Below are 24,709 nucleotides of genomic sequence, written 5' to 3'. Positions count from 1 at the left end.
CGGTTGGAAGAATCACCCAAATTTCTCATGGAACCAAGGTCAATATAATCAGTTTAATCAAAATTCTCAAACTGCTTTTCAAAAGCCCAATCCTGGTCCATACCCAACTCAAAATCCCAACACATATCCTCCTCAAAATCTTGGTCATTATCCTAACTCAGTCCTCTTAAACCCTCCTGGTTTTAGTGAATCTCATAAGAAATTGAATTCCATTGAAAAAAGTATGGAGGCTTTACTTAAATCTCAACAATCTTTCATGCAAGCTATGACCCAAGATAGGCAGTTGCTAAATTCAAACACACAAGCCATATCTAAGCTAGAGGTCCAAGTTAGTCAATTGGCAAACTCAATCAGTGAGAGAGAGAGAAATCGTTTCCCTATTCAACCCGAGGTTAATCCTAAATTTTATCAAAACCAAAAGTCTCATGAAAATGTGAACTCTGTCATCTCTCTAAGGTCTGGAAATCAATTCAACAATCATGCTGGTGTTAATACTCATCAGGAAGATAAGCTAACATTTGAACCAAATCCTCTACTCTTAAATCCTAGTCTTCCACAATCTTCAAATCCTGAAACTTCTGAATTTAATGAGTCATCACCATCCAAAGAACCACCTTCAAAACCCCACTCTGATGCGTTTAGTGAAAAAGTCTTGAAGCCAAAAGCTCCGTTTCCTCAAAGACTTATCTCAAACAAACAATCTGCTCAGTTAGATAAGATTTTAGAAGTCTTTAAGCAAGTCAAGATCAACATTCCTCTTTTAGATGCAATTCAACAAGTTCCCTCTTATGCTAAGTGTCTAAAAGATTTGTGTACTCATAAAAGAACCACTCATGTTCCTAAGAAAGCTTTCCTAACCTCTCATGTTAGTTCTATCTTGTCAAATCAAATCCCTGTGAAGTATAAGGATCCTGGTTGTCCTACCATCTCTTGTGTCATAGGTAATACCCTCATTGGTAAAGCTTTACTCGATTTAGGAGCTAATGTGAATCTTCTTCCATTATCTGTCTATCAAGCCTTGGGTTTAGGTGAACTTAAAAAGACTAGTGTTACTCTTCAGTTTGCTGACCGTTCTGTCAAAACTCTAACGGGTATAGTTGAAGATGTGTTGATTAAGATTGGTGATTTTGTCTTCCCCGTCGATTTTGTTGTCCTAAAGACCGAACCAGTCAAAAATCTGAAAAATCAAATTCCCATCATTTTAGGAAGACCTTTTCATGCCACGTCTAATGCCTTGATCAACTGTAGGAATGGATTAATGAAACTTACTTTTGGAAACATGATAATTGATCTCAATATTTTCAATGTAGGAAAACAATCCAATGAGCTTTTTGACCAACCCGTAGATGTTAATATGATTGATGAGTTAGTTGATAATGAAATCATGATTGTTGTTGATGTCCTTAGCTTTTGTCAAGATTATTTGGTCAAGATTGGGATGATACTAGTCATAAAAATGAGGTCAATAAAATATTAGAGTCCACCATTCCTAGTTCCAACCAAGAGTTAGAACCTTTTCCTTTGCCACTTTTTGAAGCTAGTGAATTCGTTGAGACAAGTCCACCAGAATTAGAACTCAAACCTCTTCCCGAAACTCTTAAGTATATATTTCTAGGTCCTTATAAGTCTCTTCCAGTCATAATTGCATCTGATTTAACACCTTCTCAAGAAGAAGAACTCTTATATGTACTTAGAGAGAGTAAGGAAGCCATAGGGTGGAGTGTATCCGACATCGAGGGCATCAGCCCTGCCATTGTCCAACATAGGATTCACTTAGTTGATGATGCTAAACCGGTTAGAGAACCACAACGGAGGTTAAACTCGACTCTTAAGGAAGTTGTTAGAAAAGAAATCCTTAAATGTCTGGATAATGGAATCATCTACCCTATATCTGATAGTTCATGGGTCAGTCATGTTCAAGTAGTGCCTAAAAAGTCAGGGATCATTGTCGTTGTCAATGAGGATGATGAACTAGTTCCCACTCATGTTCAGTCTGGTTGGAGAATGTGTATTGATTATAGGAAACTTAATCCTGCCACTAGGAAAGATCATTTTCCTCTACCCTTTATTGATCAAATGTTAGAAAGATTAGCAGGACACTCTTACTACTGTTTCCTAGATGGTTTTTCTGGATATTTCCAAATTCCCATTGCTCCCGAGGATCAAGAAAAAACTACTTTCATTTGTCCTTTTGGAACTTTTGCTTATCGTCGCTTAGCTTTTGGTCTCACTACTGCCCCTGCTACCTTTCAAAGATGTATGATGAGCATTTTCTCTGATATGGTAGGAGACTTCCTAGAAATCTTTATAGATGACTTTTCCATTTTTGGTTCCTCTTTTCATCAGTGTCTTAATCATCTTGACTTAGTTTTAAAATGATGTAAAGAAACAAACCTTGTTCTTAATTGGGAAAAGTGTCATTTCATGGTTAAAGAGGGAATTGTTCTTGGTCAAAAAATTTCATCAAAGGGAATTGAAGTTGATAAAGCTAAAATTGATCTCATTGCTAATCTACCTCCACTAAAATCTATCAAAGAAATTCGTTCATTCTTAGGACATGCTGGTTTTTATAGGCGTTTCATTCAGGATTTTAGCAAAAAGGCTAGACCGTTGACCAATTTTCTTTCTAAAGACATAAAATTTGAGTTCTTTAATGAATGTCTTCAATCTTTTGAACATCTTAAGAAAGAGTTGACCTCAGCCCCCATCATTCAATCCCCTGATTGGAATCAACCTTTTGAGCTTATGTGTGACGCGTCTGACTATGCTGTAGGGGCAATTTTAGGACAAAGAATCAATAAAATACCTCATGTCATATACTATGCTAGTAAGACTCTAAATGATGCTCAACTTAACTACTCCACCACTGAAAAAGAACTTCTAGCGGTAGTTTTTGCTCGTGAAAAGTTTAGGTCGTATCTTATAGGCTCTAAAATCATTGTTTACACAGACCACTCTACTCTTAGATATTTCTTCTCTAAGAAAGACTCGAAGGCCCGATTTATTAGGTGGGTCTTGTTGCTCCAAGAGTTTGACCTAGAAATCAGGGATAAGAAGGGTTCTGAAAATGTTGTTGTTGATCATCTTTCCCGTTTAATAGTGGAGTCCACCATTGATATGCCTTTGAATGAGTCTTTTCCTGATGAACATCTTCTTTCCATATCTATCACTCCTTGGTTTGTTGATATTGTTAACTACCTTGTCACTGGTGACATTCTTTCTTATTGGTCTAAACAAGAAAAATCCAAATTTCTCTCACGAGTCAAATACTTCTTTTGGGATGATCCAAACCATTAGGAGTGTGTTCCAAACCATGAGTTTATAAGTATACTTTCCTTTTTCCATGATCAGGCTTGTGGAGGTCACTTTAGTGCTAAAAAGACAGCTGCTAAAATACTTCAATGTGGTTTCTATTGGCCTAGTTTGTTTAAAGATTCTGCTGAATTTAGTGCCGCTTGTAGTAGGTGTCAACACTTAGGAAAGATCACTGGACTAAACATGATGCCAATGAATCCAATCTTAGTTATCGAGATCTTTGATGTCTGGGTTATAGATTTTATGGGTCATTTTCCTAATTATTTTGGTAACTTCTACATTCTTTTAGCGGTTGATTACGTGTCTAAATGGGTCGAAGCCATACCAACTAAGTCTAATGATAACAAGGTAGTTCTTAAGTTCTTGAAAGAGAATATCTTCTCAAGATTTGGTACGCCTAGAGCTATAATTAGTGACCAGGGTAAGCATTTCAAAAACCATCAGTTTGAGTCTCTTTTGAGGAAGTATTCCATCACTCATAAGTTAGCCACACCTTACCATCCTCAAACTAGTGGTCAAGTAGAGGTCTCTAATAGGCAAATCAAACAAATTCTAGAGAAAACTGTCAATTCAAATAGGAAAGATTGGTCTGTTAGGTTGGTAGATGCACTTTGGGCTTATCGTACTGCTTTTAAGACCATTTTGGGTATGTCTCCTTATAGGCTTGTTTTTGGTAAAGCATGTCATCTCCCTGTTGAACTTGAACATAGAGCTTATTGGGCCATTAAAAAGTTAAATATTGATTTTGAAAAGTTAAATATTGATTTACCCACTGCTAGTAGCCATAGGAAATTACAACTATCCGAGTTAGAAGAAATTAGGAATGATGCTTATGAAAATGCTAAGATATACAAAGAAAGAACTAAACTTTTACATGACAAATCTATTTTGAGAAAGTCTTTTTCTCCGGGTCAAAAAGTTCTTTTGTACAACTCTAGGCTGCATTTATTTCCTGGGAAATTGAGATCTAGGTGGGAGGGACCATATGTTGTTAAAGTTGTTTTTCCTCATGGTGCTATTGAAATTGAAAATCCTAAAACTGGTGAAACTTTTAAAGTTGATGGTCAAAGGCTTAAGTCATTTTTAGAACTGCCAGTTGATTATGAGGAATGGGTGATTCACCTCATTGATGCATGATCAAAGTAAGTTTTCTTGTTGTATAATAGTTAGTTCTATTCCTTTGTCATTCCCATATCAGGTATTCTCGTCCTTTTACTTTGTCATTTCTCTCGTATTTACATTCATTGAGGACAATGCATGATTTAGATATGGGGGAGGGTTTTAGTAGTATTTACATATATATACAAATCCAAAAAAATTGAAAAAAAATAAAAAATAAATAAAAAAAATCAGAGATATTTTAGCTAAGTTGTCCAGTCCACTCTTGTACTTTAATACTAGTTGGTGTTAGCAGTTTTTCAAAACTTATATATATATATATATAATGCCTTGAGATGATTTGAACGTAGTTGAGTAAGGTTGTCTTCATGAAACTTGTGTCGAACGAATTTTTGCTTAAGAGTCCAAGACGACACATTTGCATAAGGTCTTTGTAGGAAAGATTGTTTAGGGAAGTTTTCGATATCTGAGACAGAGCCCACATGTTGAAACAATGTCGAATCAATTTTTGCGGGAAAATAAAAAAGAAAAGCAAAAGCAAAAAAAAAGAAAAAAAAAAGATGCTTGAATAAACTACTTCAATACCCAATATCCCTCACAAATAAAAAAAAGAAAAAAAATTGAGATGATGGGTATAAGTAGTATAATTGACTAGTCTTGTTTTGTGGCCTTTGTTACTCGAGTAATTAAGTCTGTAGGGGTATTTCAAAACCTAGTACCCTAAGGCCATCTGGTTTGGGAGTCATTGGCCCAAAGTTTGCTACATGGGTAACATAGAAAGCCTAAGAAAATGGACATTGCACAGTCAGTTAAAAAAAATAACTGTGAATTTTGGCTAGATACTTATTTTGACAGAGATTGGGTCCGTTCAATATTGGTTGAAAAAGAGGAAATGTACTTACTCAATTGATTCTTCATAGACCTATTTTCACGACACACCTTGGGATTTTTTTGTAAACGTTCAGAGTCGATATAAGCGGATTGTTGATACCTATATCTTGGCTATAATTAGAAGAGTCTTAAAGGCATGTATTTTCCTAAAAATTCTGTGTTGACACCGATGAATGTTATTGTTGATAGAGTTTGGATACTTATCAAAGTATTTCACAGATTTTATGGGCATATCTTATGTAAACCCTTAGGAGACAACACTCCTCTTGTAGAGATCGTCTATGAGTTTAACGAGTTGGTAAACCTAAAATTTCCAGTCACGCCTACGAAAAGGAGCATAGGACTTTTCTTAGTTAGCATTTTTCTTTTTGATTTTTCTCGAGGACGGGCAAAAGATAGGTATGGGGGCATTTGATAGGTCCGTATTATTGCATATTATTAATACCTATTTTATGTCCATTTTCGTAATTTTATTAATAAATAAATTGTTTTACTTTGTTTTGTAGGAAAATAAATAAAATCAGAATTTGAGTTGGAAAAGGAGAAAATAAGGAAGGAGGTGGACTATTCTAGAAGTCAAGGGAATTGGAAGATAAATAGAATCCTTATTGGGGAAGAAGAAAAATTTACTTTAAGAATCCTACTTGTATTCCAAGAATCCAACCCTCATATTTTCCCTATATATATGGGTCTCCCCTCTTGTATTTTACACATCCAACATTCCAACACCCAAGACACCCAATTAATTATTTGTTTTGTTCATATTTTTATCATGTGTAGCTAAATTTGTTCCCTAGGATGAAGATGAAGTTAATTTAATTGCTTTGATATCTTCTCGTTCCTATTATTTGATTATCATGATTTTTCTTGGTGCTTAATTGTTTAATTGACAAAGTGATTTTGATATATTATTGTTACCAGATTTATTTTTCATAGTCTATGCTTACTCCATGAAATTTTGATGGGTTATTGTTAGATAACAAGTTTCATAGTATATGCTTGTCTCGTTAATTAAAATATATTTGTGAAGAACAGAGAATTGATTTTAGGGCGAGTTGATATCAATTGTGATTGATTAACGGATTCGGATTCGTAGGTTTTCCATATTATTTGATCTATTTGCTAATTAGGTTAATTCAAACTCCTCTCAAATCTTATTGTCTAGTTCGCATGATTTAAATTGTTAGGGTTTTGAAAATTCATAGTCTCTGTGGATCGACCTGTATTTGCTACAATTAACCGCTGTGCACTTGCAGTTATTTTATACATCAGGTAATTCGGTAAATTTATCGTGTACCAAAAAACAGGCATCATACAAAAACTTTGAATGTTTTGTTTTTTATATAATAGTAAAAGATAGATAAATAGATAGATATACTTTCTAATTATCTCTAAAAAATAAATAATTAGTTATTTAGAAAATAACAAAACAAAAAAATTTTGATGGAGCCGTGAGAGAGCAAACCGGAGGACTTGAACTAGACAACTTTTTTTTTTTGTAGTCTGTTAATAACATTGGGCCTTAACATACTAGAAACAAGTTGGGCCTGAAAGGAGGTTGAAACCTAGCCCAGACAGTGATAGATCGGGTCTATATAAACAAAAGCTTGAGGGCACATGAGATACACATCCGTCTTGCCACTGCCTGGTCTAGTCTTAATTAGGGTTTTTGATCTTCATCTCGCCGCTCTACTCATCAATATCAATCTCCACCAAAATTATAGTCCACGTAGATGATCTGATAGGTTGCGAAGGCTTCTTTAATCTGGTCGGCAGAATAAAAATTTAGTTTCTGGCCGACTCGTTCCCTTGAAGCAACATTTAGCGTGCTGTTCTTGTCTCCCTTTTATCTCCTCGTCTCCCTTTTTAGTCTGGAGATGATTAGAACAGCTATATATTTATTCTATAAATATTAAGTTTAAGTTTATGACAACAACGGTGATGAGTCTATACAGACCTGTAATGATGTGCGAAAATGATCGCAATTTTTATGAACATCTAAGGGACTGAGTTGTTCTGTCTTTATTTACTTATTATTATTATTATTATATGTTAATTATTTTTGTGTGCTTTACTTTGTTAAATAATTTGCTGTTAATGAATTAATTGCAAATATATCTACTTGTGAAGCTATAAAAAAATAGTTCCCCTCGCTATCCGGTGAGTGTTTGTAATGGTTCATTTGGACGTTGGGAAACTACAGATTGTTTTTGTGATAATTTAGGTGTGTAATATATTATACATATATAAATTAAAGCCTGATATTGCAATTCCTAGATCGAATTCCAAAAACAGGGTGGATTTAAGGGATCTATCGTTAGGCAATAGTGAATGTGTAGTATATAATATGTATGTCCTTCTACCTTTAGCTCCGGATTATTCTTCATAGAATTCTTTGGTGACAAGGTAGATACATTTTTATTTTGTAATTATTTAATTTGGAGAGAATGACGAAAAAATCATTCGGATTCCCTATGAATTATCCCATGTTTACTAACCAGCTACTTCTGACTCTCCTTTTTTTTTTTAATTTAGTTAATTATTATTAGATTTTTTTACTAATATGTTTAAGAAATTATTTAAAATGCATATGGGGTTGGCCGGTGATGCAAGGAAAGATATTTGCTACTCTTGATGGGGAGATTGAACCCCCCATTTGATGACATATATCCACCAAGATCTCTGAGGCCCTTCTGTTTATTATTATTTATTTTTTATATTTGTTTGGGAATTTGCCTATTGACAGTTAGAAATTTCGAACAAGTTTTGCTTAACAGAAAATACACCTTATAGATCGAATTGTAGCAATTGCAACTCCAAATTCATTTTAGATAGCGTAATGTAAGCATCGTTCAATTAATTGTGTTCCTTGGGTAAGTCTTGTTGACTGTAATCGTTGATAATTCTTTTTGTCGAAGCAGTTTTCTTAGTTATGGCTGTCTTTTCAGTTGAATCTCGGACTGCATACAATTTGCTAAAACTTTTTTTTTTAATAACAATTTGCTTGACTTATTCTCATTTTCAGCCTGGTTTGAATTTTCAAAATCGGCGTCCTTGCATTGACAAATTTGAGGTAGTTGGTAAATTAATTTAACGTTTTATTATCTGGACTACATTAACTAGTAAAATTATTATTCACAAAAAGAAATGCTGACAGGATATGGTTAATTGTATTAAAAAAATTGTAACATTTATATCAAAGTTTCTCGTAAAAATGATTAAAAATCGTTAAACAAGAAATTACGGCCTAGCAAAAGTTTGCCATAAGTTTGAATTTTTATAAGTCTGGAATGATTTAAAATAGATTATTATGGTGTGTGGACTGATAATTCAAAATTTGATTAACAATACTTTACAACAGTTATAATCTTAATATAACTGGATTAAAAATTTGATTATTATGGTCTTTGGCCTTTATCCAGTCCAGGCTGGATTTCTTTAAAATTCGAGGTTCTTATTTTGTTATTTCACTCATTGTTGATACCGGAACAAGAATAATTTTAAAGCTATGAAATTGCTATTTAAAATTGATATCTAATTGATATTTACCTAAATCTCACCTATAAAAATAATTTTAAATTAACAAGTCAACAATGCAATATCATTTGTGAAGAAAATTAACAAGTCAACAATGCAATATAAAGATGAAATATATTTAATTTTATATTTCTGGAACTGCTCCAGAAATTTTTGATCTTACGCTTTACTCTCCTCTCAGGTCACAGGACCCGCAAGCCCTTGCTGTCTAGTCTGCTTACCAAAGAACCGCGAACGGATGAAAAATGATTGTTTACCGTATTCTATGATTTGTAATTAAAAACTTGTCAAATTTATTTATGAATTTTTTAGGTGTAGGCATGGGCATACATTATAATATTAGATGACATTTTCTAATTTTTTGAAACTGATTTATCACTTTGGTGTAAACACATTATATATATGTAGATTAAATTTTTGGCAGAACTATATATATTGTAGTTTAATTTTTATAAAATAATAATTTCGTTAGAATAATATTTTTTTCGGTATCAATATGATGAACACAGTACATTTTATTTTTAATAAAATAATAATTTTTTAATAAAGTAATAACTCGTTAAAGTTATATATATATTTTTTCTGTTTTCTATCATATTATTTTAAAGAAGTTTATATATATATATATATATTCGATTAGCAGAGAACAGATAGAAGGGGAAATAGAGGGGGGAAGATAATGAGTAAAAAAAATATCAAATATGTAAACATAAACAAATTAGCAAGAAAAATAAAATCTATACTATACTATAATAATTAAAATGATGTATAATTTGATTCAATGGTTATCCCAATTGTGGTTATTATAAAAATAAATAAATAATATTATATATCTGTTAAACTACTAAATTATTAAACTATTGCATACATAGTCCACTTATCATACAAAATTACAATAAGATCTTATCCTATTATTAAAAAATAAATAAATAGTGTTATATATATACTCGCTAAACTATTAATTTGTTAAATTACTAGATATATTATACTTATCTTGCTCAACTATTACCACATGTTATCCTATTATTTTTATTATAAATTTATAATTTTAATATATATATATATATTAAAATTATAATATAACAAGATAGATAAATTTTTTAAATATTAATGAAAATACTTGCATCCCACAATATTTAAGCTGGAATTTAAACAATTAGAAATTAATCGCCGGAATACAGAGGAAACAATGTGGAAGAAGCCAGTAAAAATAAAATGGAAAAATAACGCGTAATAAATATGCCATTAAGAACCTTACAGTACATTTGGTAGTTTGAGTATGAATAATTTATCTACTTCCCCTTATGGGTGTACAGAATTTCGGTCTGGACCTGTAATCTGGATCGGACCGGATCTAGTGGTCCAAGACCTGGACTGAACCGGACATACCCGGTCCGGTCCCCGGTTCTTATAATTGAAAAAATCCGGTCTTCGATCCAGTCCGGTCCAAGACCTGAAAAAATTCGGTCCAGACCTGAATGAACCTGAATTCATATGTATAATTGGTAAATCTTCGATCCAGTCCGGTCCAAGACCTTAAAAAATCCGATCCAACCTGAATGGATCTGAATTCATATGTATAATTGTTTTACCTTTAGTTTATATATTATAAGATCATATATAAATATTAAATATTCACCCATATCATATTTTATTGATCGAAGTTAATAGATAATAAATTTATATAATAAAATAGATCGATACTACACTTTAAATTACTAAATTTCGTACTTCATGTAATAAAATATTGATATTCATATTCTTAAGATTTTATATTTACTTTTAAAATAATAAAATATGTACTTTTAAATTTTTATTGTCATATTAAGTAACAAAATTTTTAATGTATATAAATTTGAAAAAAATAAATAAAAAAATTATGTAAATAATTTTTTTATATAAATATTAATTAAACCGGTCCAAACCGGTCCGGTCCCGTTCCAATCCGGATTTTTCCGGTCCGATCTCAAGACCGGAGAGAGCCGATACAGTCCTCGGTTCTTAATTCTGAAAAAATCCAGTTTTCGGTCCGATCCGATTTTTGACTTTTGTGCACCCTTACTTCCCAGCTAAGGAAGAGAGATAGATAACGGAGAGACCAAGAAAAAATTGTACACGTTTTCATATTAACAGTTTAAAACACTTGATACCAACATTCCCCCATTTAAAGCATCTTCCCCCAATACTCCGTGACCCCCACCCCCCGGTAATTTAGCTATGTAACGTGTTTGACCTGAAACTATTCCTCTCTTTTCTTTCTTCGTGACCATGGACCCTATTTCTTGTTCATGTAATATTAGGCTCCGTTGAATTTGTAGGTCACCTACATATAAATATTGCAAAATTAGCACAAATGAATTTGTAGGTCAGCTGAATAAAATTTTGTAAAATTAGCAAAAACTAGCATAAAAACCGGTATAAGGCACGAGTCTCTTACTAAATAGGATTTTCAAAATTTTTTCTTAAGAATATCGATTTGCTTCCGATAATATGCCTTCAATATCAAGTATCCAAAAGAATAAATCATACCAAGCCGCAAGTGTTAGAATCTATATCATATTTCAAGTTCAAAATATAGGCTTTTTTTTAAAAAAAAGGTTCGAAGTACATGTCTATTGGCCTTGATATCTAATGTACAATTCAATATTCCAAGTTAAGATAAACCTTCGTATTATTCCTCTAAATAAGTTTCAATGTTTGGGCGCATAAAGATTTATGTACCCACTGTTGGACAAACTTAGTATTTTAAACTAAGTTGTGAATCATTTTGAGACTCTATATGAGTGAGACACATTATGTGTTAGTGGTGTGTATTTATTGGAACGTATTTCTTTTCTTCGAGGGGATTCCAACGCATATTAACACGCTCAAAATGAGTAAAAGGTGAATGAGAACTGATGTTCCAAAGTTTTACCTTTTAATATGAAAAGTGGTTTTGTACCACATCGAGAGTAGTACAAACCTATTCCTTAGTTTTTCTTATAAATACCATTTATCACATCGAAAAGAAAAACAAGTCCTTTCAAGCCTCTCTTTATAAATAGAGTCTTAGGGCACCAGTTTTATTAAGTCAAGGAAATAAGAGTCATCTCTTTCATTCTTGGTCTCTTTAGTCTTAAATTTTTTCAATATTCCGGTGATAGTTCTCGGGTTCAGTTCAAGTTCGCTGAGAGTATATTCGATCTATCGATTATACTAGTATCTCGTTTTATCCTGGGAAGCAGGTCGCTAAACACGGATGGTGCGGGGCGAAACTGCTTTAAGGAGACAGTTTTCTGGACTCGAGATTAAATCCAATATCTGTTTGTTTTCTCAAACCCTTCTCCTAATTTAATTGTTAATTCTTATATGTTTATGTGATTTAAGAATTAGCAATATTCTTATGAATTAGTTATATATTCAATATATATATAATAATAATGTCTTTATCGTACAAGATTGATAACAATCTTAAAGCAGTTTCCTTTAATTTTCGTACTTTCTTGTGAGTAGACGCAAAAGTCAATTTGATTGTTTAAATTGGATTTATTTATGGGTATATGAGTGGCCATTATTTGCCTCATTAATTAAATTAAATTTAGTGCGTTAATTTCTTTGATCACTTGTTGCCATGTGCTTGAAATTAATATAAATTTGATTTTAAGTGGTGCTTTTTTAAGCATAACAGGTACGAGGCAAAAGTAAGCACAAAGTTGTTGGATAATTGGTTTCTTATAAGGCTATTGATGCTTTAATGGTTAATGGTTATTGATTTATGATCAACTTATATTCAAGTGGACATATTTGGTGACATCTCTCTCGGGTTGATCATTATCAATTGGTAGATTAAACCCAAATTTATAATTCGTTCATATTTTCGCTATTAATGGATAGCTTATTATGTTTTGTTAACATGGTGATTGATTTCTTAATTCTGAATTGATTTTGGAATTATTAGTACACTGATACAAGAATCGTATATGCTATAGTTTACATGCGTGTTTGCAAGTTCATAACATGATATTGCTATGCAATTAAATGATATGGCTACATAAATGTGACCCTTCATGATGGAACTTGATTATTTGGTGATTAATTTTTTAATCATTGTTGAGTGATAATAAGGCATCAATTATTATTGTTTAATCTTTAATAATGGAGTTATATCACAAACTTGTAATACTGGATAGAATGCAGTAACATGTTTGTTGTTAAATAATGTGACGAGGTGGGCAGCTGAAGTGAACCAGATTTACAATTGCTCAGGATTCTCCACATTAAAAGAACCTAATGGGCCTGGAGTACAGGTTATGGGTCGGCACATAAATTATATTTTTCTGGTTGGATTTTTCCTCCAGTTAAATAGTAATTTCACGTGTTGGTGTCGGTCTGCTGCGGCAGTGACACACGAGCCTATTATAGTGATCCATATGATATTTAATACGGCGAATATTGATCTCAGTAGTTATGCTGAACTTCGGAGAGAATCCGAAAAGTTGTTAACCCTAACGCATCAGTTGATCAAGGATCACTGAATGTGGGGTTATTGAAGATTTATGTTCTTCCTTGGGCCTTTTATGGTTGTACCAGTAGGTGAGCCAGAAATGTAGGTTCGTCTGAACCATGTAAATATTTTAGGGAAATTCGGTAATTGAATTTTTAATGATAAGAACCACGGGAAGTTCTTTAAACATGATATTAAAATCTTATATATTTTAATGAATGACGTAAAACCTGCTCAGATGAGAGGTAGTGACACGATACGTGTTTACTGTCTGGTTTGATAGTAAAACATTTATCACTCGTACTCGTAGTCGAGTCAATATTGAAGCTAAATAGAGAGATGTGTGCTCTATAAACTCAAGGGTAAATCCAACTTAATACAGATAATTAAGATGGTAGTGAATAAATTTGATGATGAATAATCACCGGGCAAATTCTGTTTGCAACGTGAATATTCATGAGGTCGTTGCACCTTACTCGCATTAAATAAATGGAGTAGATGCAGGCTTGAGTTGCGCTCTGAGAGAGATGCAAAACGATTGTGATCAGCTCAGACTATCACTGAATTTGAGGATATTAGTTACGGAGGGCTAATCGTTCCTTAAACATGATACCACAGAAGGAAATAATTAAATTTCCTATTAGTTTTGGAATATTTTCTGACATTCTGTAAAATATTAAAATTGCGGGGGTATCTAAAATAGAAAATTATTGAATTTTCTATGAATAGTGGAATGTAATGAAACATTCTTGAAAATAATTGAAATGTGGGGGTATCTCGAAACTTGATACCAATACCTCTGTTGGTAGCATGAGATCCAAAATCAATTGATATATTTTGGATGGATACATAGACAATGGTTGAGTCTAATAATATCCGATATATGAATCTAATTTTTGAGATTTGTAAGAATACTATTACAGAGTTTAGGAATGCTTATGCGATAAGCTAGTAGATCCTGGTAGATCTGTAATTAAAAGTCATCTAAATGAACTTACGAGTTATTGGATGAATGTGAGGATGAACCTGCAGAGAGCAAAAGACTTGGATAATTGCTAGTCCCGAATGCCTTGATAATTTGCTTGAAGGTGAACTCGTAAATTTAATAGAAGCAATGCGCTTCTCGTATAATTTCTTGATAAGTGAATATATCAAGAGAAAATTTGACTATTACTGAGAGTCAATAAATCAAGATTTTCTAGCACGTGTACTAGAAAATGGATTGTGCATGTTCTCTCTATGTCCTTTGTGGGGGAAAGGATGTTAAGAAATAGAGAGAGTGGTTCTGTTTGACAGAATCTTGTTTAAAAAATATATAGATCTTCTTACGAGATAAAAGCATTAGGACCCAAATAAATTTTTAAATTGGGAAAATATATCTGGGTCTGAAGGAAGTATAAGGTCAGACTGATACAAAAATATTACAGTCGAAAGTGATGACCTTATATAATTTATGAAATATTCTCGAGTTTTGAGAATAAGGTTCATTAAGATGATACTAAAATTATCGTATTGTGAAATTTAAAAGTGCATCAATGAACATTGAGATGGTCTTTCTAAATAGATATTTGGAGAAATATCTATTTACGTGAACCTGAGGGTTGCTCTAGATAAAGCAAGAGTAGAAAATCTGTATTTTTGTGATCATGTTGAGTGAAACAACATTGACACGAAATAATGGCATATTAAATTTGATATTGCTATGATAAGCAATGGCTTCAAATAAATGACATGGTTGCCATTTTGAGGACGCTAAAAATTGTTTGCTATGTGAATAAGGATTGCCAGTTTAAGGACGCTTAAACTCGGTAATGATGCAAACTGAAATTGCTGGTTTTTGGGACGCTAAAAGCTGGTAATATCAATAACAAGTGAAGCCTTAAGTAATAACTAGTAAAGTTATTTCATAAATGTGAAATATGTCAATATGAGATGTCAAACTGATTCAAAATCAGAGAATTGACAAGTGTGCATGTGTTATTTACACATGATATGCAAGTCATAATTGATTGCATGTGAGTGATCTGATCATTACGAGAAGTAATGACAAGAGGATCATCTCTGAAAATCTTGATGAGATTGAAAAGTTTTTATTTGAAGATTACAATCTTCGTGACTTTAAAAGTTTTAGATGATACATGTCACATGTTGGTGATGTGAATTTTGAAGAGATCAACGAAGCTAAAGTTGTCATAGCTGGAATGGATTTATATTTATCCAAGCGTAGATGAACAAGGATCTCTCAAGAAGGATTGCAAGTCTGTTGTACTTTTTAAAATTGTACAAAATTAGACATAAGCTACACAGTTGGTAAACTGGGTAGATGCACGAGTACAATGGAAATTGGTCACTTGGAAGTGATTGCAATGAGATTTAAGGTGTATGATATGTGCTCGTGAGCTTGGACTGTAATACGAAAGATATCTAATTGTACTATGTGAATATAGTATGTAAATTAGATATTTGACTTTAAGAACTTAAAAGTCATTCGAGAATACATTTCACACTTAGCAGTCGTGTCATGGAAATCCTAAACTTAGCTCGATTCATGATGGAATACGAGTCTGGTGCATAAAATAAATGCAGTTAAAAGGCTGAGTAACCACTTTGTAAGGATATTCCTAAATGACAAGGAAAATGTGTCTTCAATATGCATATATCGTGTAATCAACATGCAAATTGGGAGATCACATTATTGTGTATGAAATGGTATGTCTCACATCTATGATGAGGACATAATACCATTAAACAACTATTTTCAACGAGAATTATCATGATTGACTATGTAAAGTCAAATGATAATGTTTGGATCCAATAACCAGACGGTTAAACTGAGCGAATCTGTTTAAGACAAGGGAATCTAGTTAGACCGAGAGATAGTTGTCAAATCATCGAGAGGAATGAGCCTTGCCTATTGCTTAATGACGTCATGGTGGACACCCAACCTTGCTGACTGGAGATCCCAAGAACTTAGTTCAATGGGACAACTAAATCATGATGACCAAATCACTGTGGGGGTAACCCCTGACCTATTTCTATGATGATGAAACAGTGAGAACCGTAAGGTACGAGGTTAAGTTTTATGCTTTTAATGATCTTTGACGAATACAAGGATTTCAATTTTGAATACATAATATTCGGTTGAGTAAACGCGGGTTACTCTATAAGATAAAGATCACCTATGTAAGAGAGAAGTATGGTCGCTTCAAAGGAGAATTGCGAGGCACAATTCTTTAGAAACTCTTGCAGAACCAGGACGATGTTCCAGGGCCAAAATGGACATAATCATGAGAACTGAATGAGTCAGGAAAGATATAGTGATGAGTATGTCATCGTTTACACAAACGGTCGAACAGTTCAAGGACATCGCGTCATACTGTCTACCAGTAAAGTCGATATACTTATTCGAGCGAAGGTTCAAGGAGCATTATCTACCTATCGTATGCTATATCTGACCGCCGAAATTATCACCAAGTCAAGCTCCGCGTCTGTCTGTCTATGTGGTGTCTATGTGGTGCGTGCTACTGGACCATCAATCTCATTTGTGGGGGATTGTTGGACAAACTTAGTATTTAGACTAAGTTGTGAATCATTTTGAGACTCTATATGAGTGAGACACATTATGTGTTAGTGGTGTGTATTTATTGGAACGTATTATTTTCTTCGAGGGGATTCCAACGCATATTAACACGCTCAAAATAAGTAAAAGGTGAATGAGAACTGATGTTCCAAAGTTTTACATTTTAATATGAAAAGTGGTTTTGTACCACATCGAGAGTAGCACAAACCTATTCCTTAGTTTTTCTTATAAATACCATGTACCACATCGAAAAGAAAAACAAGTCCTTTCAAGGCTCTCTTTATAAATAGAGTCTTAGGGCACCAGTTTTATTAAGTCAAGGAAATAAGAGTCATCTCTTTCATTCTTGGTCTCTTTAGTCTTAAATTTTTTCAATATTCCGGCGATAGTTCTCGGGCTCAGTTCAAGTTCGCTGAGAGTATATTCGATCTATCGATTATACTAGTATCTCGTTTTATCCTGGGAAGCAGGTCGCTAAACACGGATGGTGCGGGGCGAAACTGCTTTAAGGAGACAGTTTTCTGGACTCGAGATTAAATCCAATTTCTGTTTGTTTTCTCAAACCCTTCTCCTAATTTAATTGTTAATTTTTATATGCTTATGTGATTTAAGAATTAGTAATGTTCTTATGAATTAGTTATATATTCAATATATATATAATAATGTCTTTATCGTACAAGATTGATAACAACCACATGTTCACACTAAAAAAACCACCGTAAGAATAAAAAAAATAGTAAGAAAATCATTGTCGATGCAAGCTATTGCCCTCTACACCATACATATTTAAAAAATTAGTTAATCTTCTTTAACCCAATTTCAATTATCCAAAAAATGTAACAAATATTAATGCAACTCATTCTAAAGTTAATACACAACATATTATTATGAAGATGATACTCCTAATTTCACATAGTAGCAATGTAACTTAAAATATAAAATATAATTTGTTGTCTCACAGTGTATACATCTTAGTGTGTATAACATGTAAAAATTGAAATTAGTGCTAATATCAATGCTTAATTCAGTTACCCATATTTAAGGAGAATTATATTGTTTAGACCAAATTGTTAGGGTTTTGCACGAAACATGGCTTCCAGATTTGATCACCTTTGATTGTAATAACTTCCTGCAAGGAATAGGCAATTACAGATGTAAATCAAATTGTATCCATTTATGACTTAATATTTTTTTTGGTAGGAAAAAAGTGCAGAAAAAAGGACCAAAGAGAAATTTCATAAGTACCGCGTCAAAGGTAACTGGACAGATTTATTGATTGTGTACATAAAGTACGAGTCTTTGTATTATATTGTTCTAATAAAGCCAATAGAGGTTTCTCAAATTTAAAAAGTTAGAAGCCATACTCAAAGCTGTACAACTGAAATTAACAATGATTGGGTACTACCTCAATTCTTTGATCTAGGTTCATTTTTGCCTAGTAAATGCAGTCCACATTGAAGGCAATCTCCATTTTTTTGCGCTAATAGATGGACACTTTGGACCATAATGGGAACCCAAAATTATAATCAAGAGGCCGATCTACTGCTCACTGCTCCATCAAATGTTAACGGTAGCCAAACATATCTAAAATCCCTTAAGTCTGCGGGATTTCGATGATCGGCCATGAATATAAATTAAACAGGATTCCATGGAACACGGAGCAGAACTGTGCTATGAGAAAAGAACGCAATTAGCTGAAAAACTATGTGACCTCCCATGCAGGGATTTCCCATAAGTTCCAAAAGGAACATAAATTGATCATGCTGCATGAGCAAGTGCTTCATTTGGTGCCCAATCACTACATCCCTGATGTGATCATGTAATAAGTCTCTTCGTGCTTGAAGAGCGTCGGTGCTTCTCGCCGTTGTCCAACAAGTGCCCTTATCACAACATGTGTCACGTCAAGGTAATTTGGACTAAGTGGAGGCATGTCATTGCCATCTTTAAAAACAGCCATGTCCCTGCTATCAAATCCATGGGGTTGTTTGCTGTAAAGATATTCAAATGGACCAATATCTGAATCACTGACAGTAACACCAACTGAAGCCCTATTGTAATTGGCATCGTCAATATGCATCCATCACATATTTACTTGTCTGCTTATTACAAATAACTTTCAGCCTCTCCAGTACATTGGATTTGTGAAGATCATGGTTCTCATAATCGCATCTATTTCTTCCGTTGCCAGTAGTATACCCTCATGTTTCCATGTCCACGAAAGCTTTGAAGAATAGCAACCAACACCAATAATATCGACCTAAAGGTGAAAAGGGTACTAAATATTAGTACAAAAACTTGATAATGACTGCATACTGTAGACTTTTACAAGAATTATTGTGTGATTATATATAGAGTACTCAGTACGTCATTTGTAAGTTAGTAGCTCATACTACAGCATTTTCGCACTGAAGTGCATGAATATATCTTAAGATGTTAAGATAACTAATTGCGACCCAAGGAAAGAAGAAAGAATGACGATTTAAGACTTAAACAGCTAATTAAGTAATCGAAAAAGGAAAGAACTACATTATACAAATCTATTTTTTGAGATAATCTGGTGTTAAATCTGGTGGTACAACTTAACTACAAAACCATATTTATAATGAATAAGGGCAGAGCCATATAAAATTGAAATTAGCACAAAAGAAAACTTGGTTACAGAATGTATTTACTTTGTGCTCCCAAGTTTTAAAATGGATCCCCTATTATTATCTCATGGTATCCTTTAATTTATAATTTCTTTAGAGAGTGGTATTCAGAGAAAGTTTTTTATGAAGCAATTAATATAAATATATTTGAGATATAAATGTAAGTTCCTTATAACACATACAAACATATATAAAAAGTTTCACAAAAACATGAAATTGAGATTTAAGGCAGAAAAATAATAGAAAAACTGGAAAGGAGCTTTGTGAGATCGACCATGAAATAAAATATGAAAACTGAAGCTAAGCAGTGGAGCGATAACCAAGTTTAGAATTCTAAAAATTAGTTGCAAATAAATGAACATCCAAACACTCTTGACTTGAGAGCCTAAAACTTCAGCCAATATAAAATTATCAGTTACACTTTAAAGCACGTAAACCGCATGCCACAAAGAATCTGAAGCAAAATCATTACAGTCTCTATAACAATCATAGTATGTCACAATTACAGAGTCTTTGATCATTCTACATGAAATTTGGAAAATTAGGCAGAACATGAAATCCTGGTGGCGACGGAATCTGGACTTAGCCAAAACAATGAGAACTACAAATTAAAGCCATCATATGAAACACAACATAAACAATTTTTTTTATCTGTATGTACATACACAAAATATGTAAACATAAAGTAAAAATGAGATTGAAGAGGGAATTCATGAGATTAACCATGACAATAGAGGATAAAATAGAAACCCAAGTGAGGTAGCTAAAAAAACTGAAGACAGAAATGCCAAAACCAAAGCAGAAGCTATCTATTATCGGAATGCTTTGTATGTAATTCTTCAAGAAACAATGGTATTTCGATAACTTCACTAAGGTCTTTTTTCCCACTTAACCCGTGTTCTACCATCATATATAAAAGATATTAGTTGTGTTATAGATATACACATGTAATAAGGACATAAACTATCAAGTGGAAAAATGCTGCAAAGTTAATCTCACTAATTAGTCCCTACCACACCATTTTCTGGTGATACCTTAAACATATTTGTACTCTTCATCCTATTTTATCCCCCGGAGATGAAATTAGTTGTTTAGGTACTTTTAACTGTATTTTACACATATTGTGTGCTTGTTTGTTCATCAGCTGTAGAATTACAAAAAAGTTTATCGTGATCAATGAAAAAGGCTACAGTAAAACATAGTTTCAACTACATATGAACCAGATTGTAAATTATAGTGATTTATTACACTAACTCTTCACTTTGACTCAAATACCTTGGACCCATGAGTAATATAGCCAGGTCACGTTCACTTGAGACCCATAATTTCAAAAATATGTTAGAAAAATCAAAATTATGGAAGAACATTCACAGATTAACAAAATTATACATAGCACTAAATTCCACCAATAAAAACCCATTTTCCACCTATTCATTTCAATTTATTAAACGCTAAAACATCATATTTCAAGCATTTGACATACACAAATCTATGTTCACAAAAACACACAAAGAGAAGGGTAAAAATGAGATAAAGAGAGGCGAAACACAAAAAGAAAATTTTACAATTACCCTGTATGTTCACCATGGTGACCCGATTGTCTGTATCACCCACAATCATCGATTCCTAATTTTCAATTCACATATAAAATTAAGGTTTGATCTGGGAAAACCACGGAATAGGCTAAGGTATATGCGGAATGAGAAGGCAGGGGTTAGACAACTAATAGATGGTATGCAAAGCAGGAAGGGGCAATTATGTCTTTTAATGTAGAATAAAATATCTCATAATTTTCTAAATAAAATGTTTCAGTTTGCTCCATGTGGGCTATGTTGGGCTATTAATTATAATAAATAATAAATAATAAATAATATAATAATAGATAGATAACAGATAATAGATGGTACACAATGACAACGTCACTTGAAGTGGCCAAAGGGACAAAATGACGCCACTTGTAGTCTGCTTTTTAATTTTGTTTCTTTTTTCTTTTTTCCTGTTGCCTTGCTTAAACGAAAATGTTCTGAATTTTATATTTAATAAGATTTTTCAGAGAATAAAAAAGTATAATATATTTTTATAAATTAATTGTTTTGCCTAATACTGTAGTAAAAGTACAATATGTGTACAATTTTTGAAAAAATTCAGAATTTGAAAATTATGAAGATATAATCTTTGACACGCGAAAATGGTTCCTAAAAAAATATGAACAAGTATAACAAAAAAGTGATTTTCGAAATTTTTAAAAACATGATTGTATACTTCATATTTTAAATTTTGTGAATTCATATAGTAGTATTTTACAGTACTTTGACATAAAAAAAGAAATTTAAGAAAAAAATATAGATAAATGCTTTTGAATCACCCGAAAATGGTATGTCGAAAGAAAATGATATATAAACTCCTGAAAATGGTACAGTAAATTGAAAAAAATATGTTGTTGAAATATTGAGTATACTAAATTTGAAATTACAATTATATATGTAGAACATATTATTAATATAGAATATGATAAGTCACATGCAACATTATCCCTTTGGATTCACATCTTATCCCATAAATACACACTGAAAAGGTTCCATTGGATACAGGTCATAGGACAACTCATTGATAAAGTTTTTTAATGTTTCTCGGTGCTCTTTGCATAACTGATTGATTAAAAATTTGAAAGTAGTTGAAAATATGCAACAATAATCTTACCCACTGCAATTTAATTGATTTGACTAGAGATGCAAATACATCGTTCTTAACTTATAAAAATGTAAAAAAAAACTAAAATAATACTATTAAACGAGTTGTAAGTATTTCTAATCTTGCCATTTCGTAGGTTGTGTAATATATGAAAAAGTTGGAAAGAATAACTAAATTATCGTGATATAATACTGGATTACCTAGAAATGAACTGATTATAGGGAAATGAGATTCATCAAAGTGGATATACCACATTCATTATACAATTGGAAAAAATAGAAAAATAAATAATTCAAAGAGAATCATCGGACATATAATCTTCGAAAAGATAATTTTGATTTTATAATAGGTTGTGTTACTTCGCTTCTGTAAACTCTCTCCCAATAGCATAAACTTAATCTTGCGAGGTTGAAACATATAATAACGACTCCTATAAAACCGTTCGCTGTAATTCAAATGCGAAAATACACGCGAGCGTACGCGATCACAAGTAGTATAAGATATAAGTCAAGTTCATTCCCACAAGGACTGGTTTATGTTAAGTTCATATTATGCACCCATGCAACAATGTATGATTATCACTCACTGCTAAGACAAATAACAATTTGAGTTTTGATTTAACTAAGAAATTATACTAAATAACATTAACTAAGAGAATTAAGATTGAATTACTTATATGAGAATAAACATGAGATTCTAACTTCATTAAATACTTCATTCAAAGTTTATGTTTTTATCCTTATCATGTGATGGTGATGACAACTAATCAGTAACACAACATTAGTATACGCTAATTTTCGTTATACATATACCCTACTACTAAGCATCCAAAATCAAGATAGAAGCCAAATAGACACCAATTATGCTTAGACCCTACATGTCTATAAGATTTGAAAACATAACGGTTTAAGAACAGGTTATCTATTATGATTACATAGGGTGTGTTAGGATTATGTGTATTAGTTTGATGATAAGTTAAACAAAATACTTAAGTAGAAATATAGTGTTTGTAGCCTCAACGGATATGACCATCTTGGCTATCCGTTGATGGAGTAGCTTTACTTAGAAATAAGTTTAGTATGTAGCACATTTCAGTGTCTACATTTAAGTTATAATTCTTAGAAGTTGTGGGAAATTATAAGTCATGTTGACTACTAGTGGATATGCAAATAGGAGGGCTAATTGTAAATATTTCATGCCTTGTAATTTTGTATAAATGAAGTAGTATCAACTGATAGATTAAAGGCCTTCAACGGATGAGAAACAAAGTTTCAACGGATGTCTCTAAAACTTCAACGGATAACATCCATCAACGGATGAGTGCATCAACGGATAAAGTTTCAACTGTTAAAGCATCAACGGATGTCACTAAAGTATTAACGGATAAAGGCATCAACGGATGAAAACTTTAACGGATGCTTAGTTCCATAGCAGTTAATAGTGACAATTCATAAGCTAACAGAGGCACATGGGTTGACAGAGACAATTGGAATGTGGTAACGTCTTGGAGGAATCAAGAAAAAGCAGTATTTCCATTCTGGTGCAAACAAGGAAGTATTCAAAGATTCACAGATTATCTTAGATTGCATTGGATAGAGAAATGAAGAAGAAACATGTGAAGAACTATTTTAAATTATATTTTATCTTTGTTTTCACTTGTAAACTTGGTGATATATAAACCAAGTTGCAGCTAGTAATTATGTGTGAATTTTCCAGAGCTGTTTAGAAAAACATAGAGAGAAAATCATCTAATTTGTACTAGGAAGCAACTGTGATCAATTCTTTGTATCACAGATTTTCTGAAATACACATCTCTGGTGGAACAACAAATCTACTAGAAAAGTTTTTTAAAGCCTTTATGTTCTTTATATTTGTGTCTTGAATATACATCTGTCTGCACCTGCTCAAAGCAATTCATACACAACTGTTCATCATACACTTAGCTTTTGAAACTGCTCAAAACTTGAAAAAGTTTTGAGATTTACATTCAACCCCCCTTCTGTAAATCTCATTGTTAGTTCCTTGGGAATAACAATTGCTATCAGAGCAAGCTCTTGACATACAAAGAGTTTAAAGATCTATTCTACTAACATCATGAGTAAGAAGGATATTGGAGTGAAGATTCCAATCCTGGAAAGAGAAAATTATCATCACTGGAAAGTGAAGATGCATCTACATCTTCTCTCTCAAGATAAAAGCTACATCAACTGCATTGAGAATGGTCCTCACATCCCTCACAAAGTGGCCACAGCTGCCACTGCCACAGTTGCTGTTGGACTGTCTATTCCCAAACCAAAAGCAGAATGGACTGATGAAGATATTGAAGAGGTTCACAAGGACAAGAAGGCCATGAACATTCTGTTTAATGGCCTAGACAAAGATATGTTTGATAATGTCATTAACATCCAAACTGCTAAGGAAATTTGGGATACTGTACAACTTATA

General features: G+C 32.7%; 4 non-coding genes and 1 pseudogene across 4 annotated transcripts; 4 read left to right on the top strand and 1 right to left on the bottom strand.

Annotated features, from left to right (window-relative positions):
* Positions 1-7,256: 7,256 nt before the first annotated feature.
* On the top strand, positions 7,257-7,341 carry LOC141669760 (small nucleolar RNA SNORD25). Its single transcript, XR_012554021.1, has one exon. It is a non-coding gene; the product is annotated as a small nucleolar RNA SNORD25 (small nucleolar RNA).
* A 50-nt stretch (positions 7,342-7,391) lies between these two features.
* Positions 7,392-7,530, top strand: LOC141669871 (small nucleolar RNA snoR136). Its single transcript, XR_012554119.1, has one exon. It is a non-coding gene; the product is annotated as a small nucleolar RNA snoR136 (small nucleolar RNA).
* A 236-nt stretch (positions 7,531-7,766) lies between these two features.
* LOC141669823 (small nucleolar RNA R12) lies at positions 7,767-7,841 on the top strand. Its single transcript, XR_012554079.1, has one exon. It is a non-coding gene; the product is annotated as a small nucleolar RNA R12 (small nucleolar RNA).
* An 82-nt stretch (positions 7,842-7,923) lies between these two features.
* LOC141669772 (small nucleolar RNA SNORD24) lies at positions 7,924-8,015 on the top strand. The gene has a single exon (XR_012554032.1). It is a non-coding gene; the product is annotated as a small nucleolar RNA SNORD24 (small nucleolar RNA).
* Positions 8,016-18,194: 10,179 nt separating this feature from the next.
* On the bottom strand, positions 18,195-19,182 carry LOC141665617 (uncharacterized; annotated as a pseudogene).
* Between the last annotated feature and the right edge of the window lie 5,527 nt (positions 19,183-24,709).

This window comes from Apium graveolens, chromosome 6, assembly GCF_009905375.1.
Source record: "Apium graveolens cultivar Ventura chromosome 6, ASM990537v1, whole genome shotgun sequence".
NCBI classification, from domain to species: domain Eukaryota; kingdom Viridiplantae; phylum Streptophyta; class Magnoliopsida; order Apiales; family Apiaceae; genus Apium; species Apium graveolens.
Note: the sequence above shows the minus strand (reverse complement) of the source record. Positions and strands in the feature narration are given on the sequence as shown.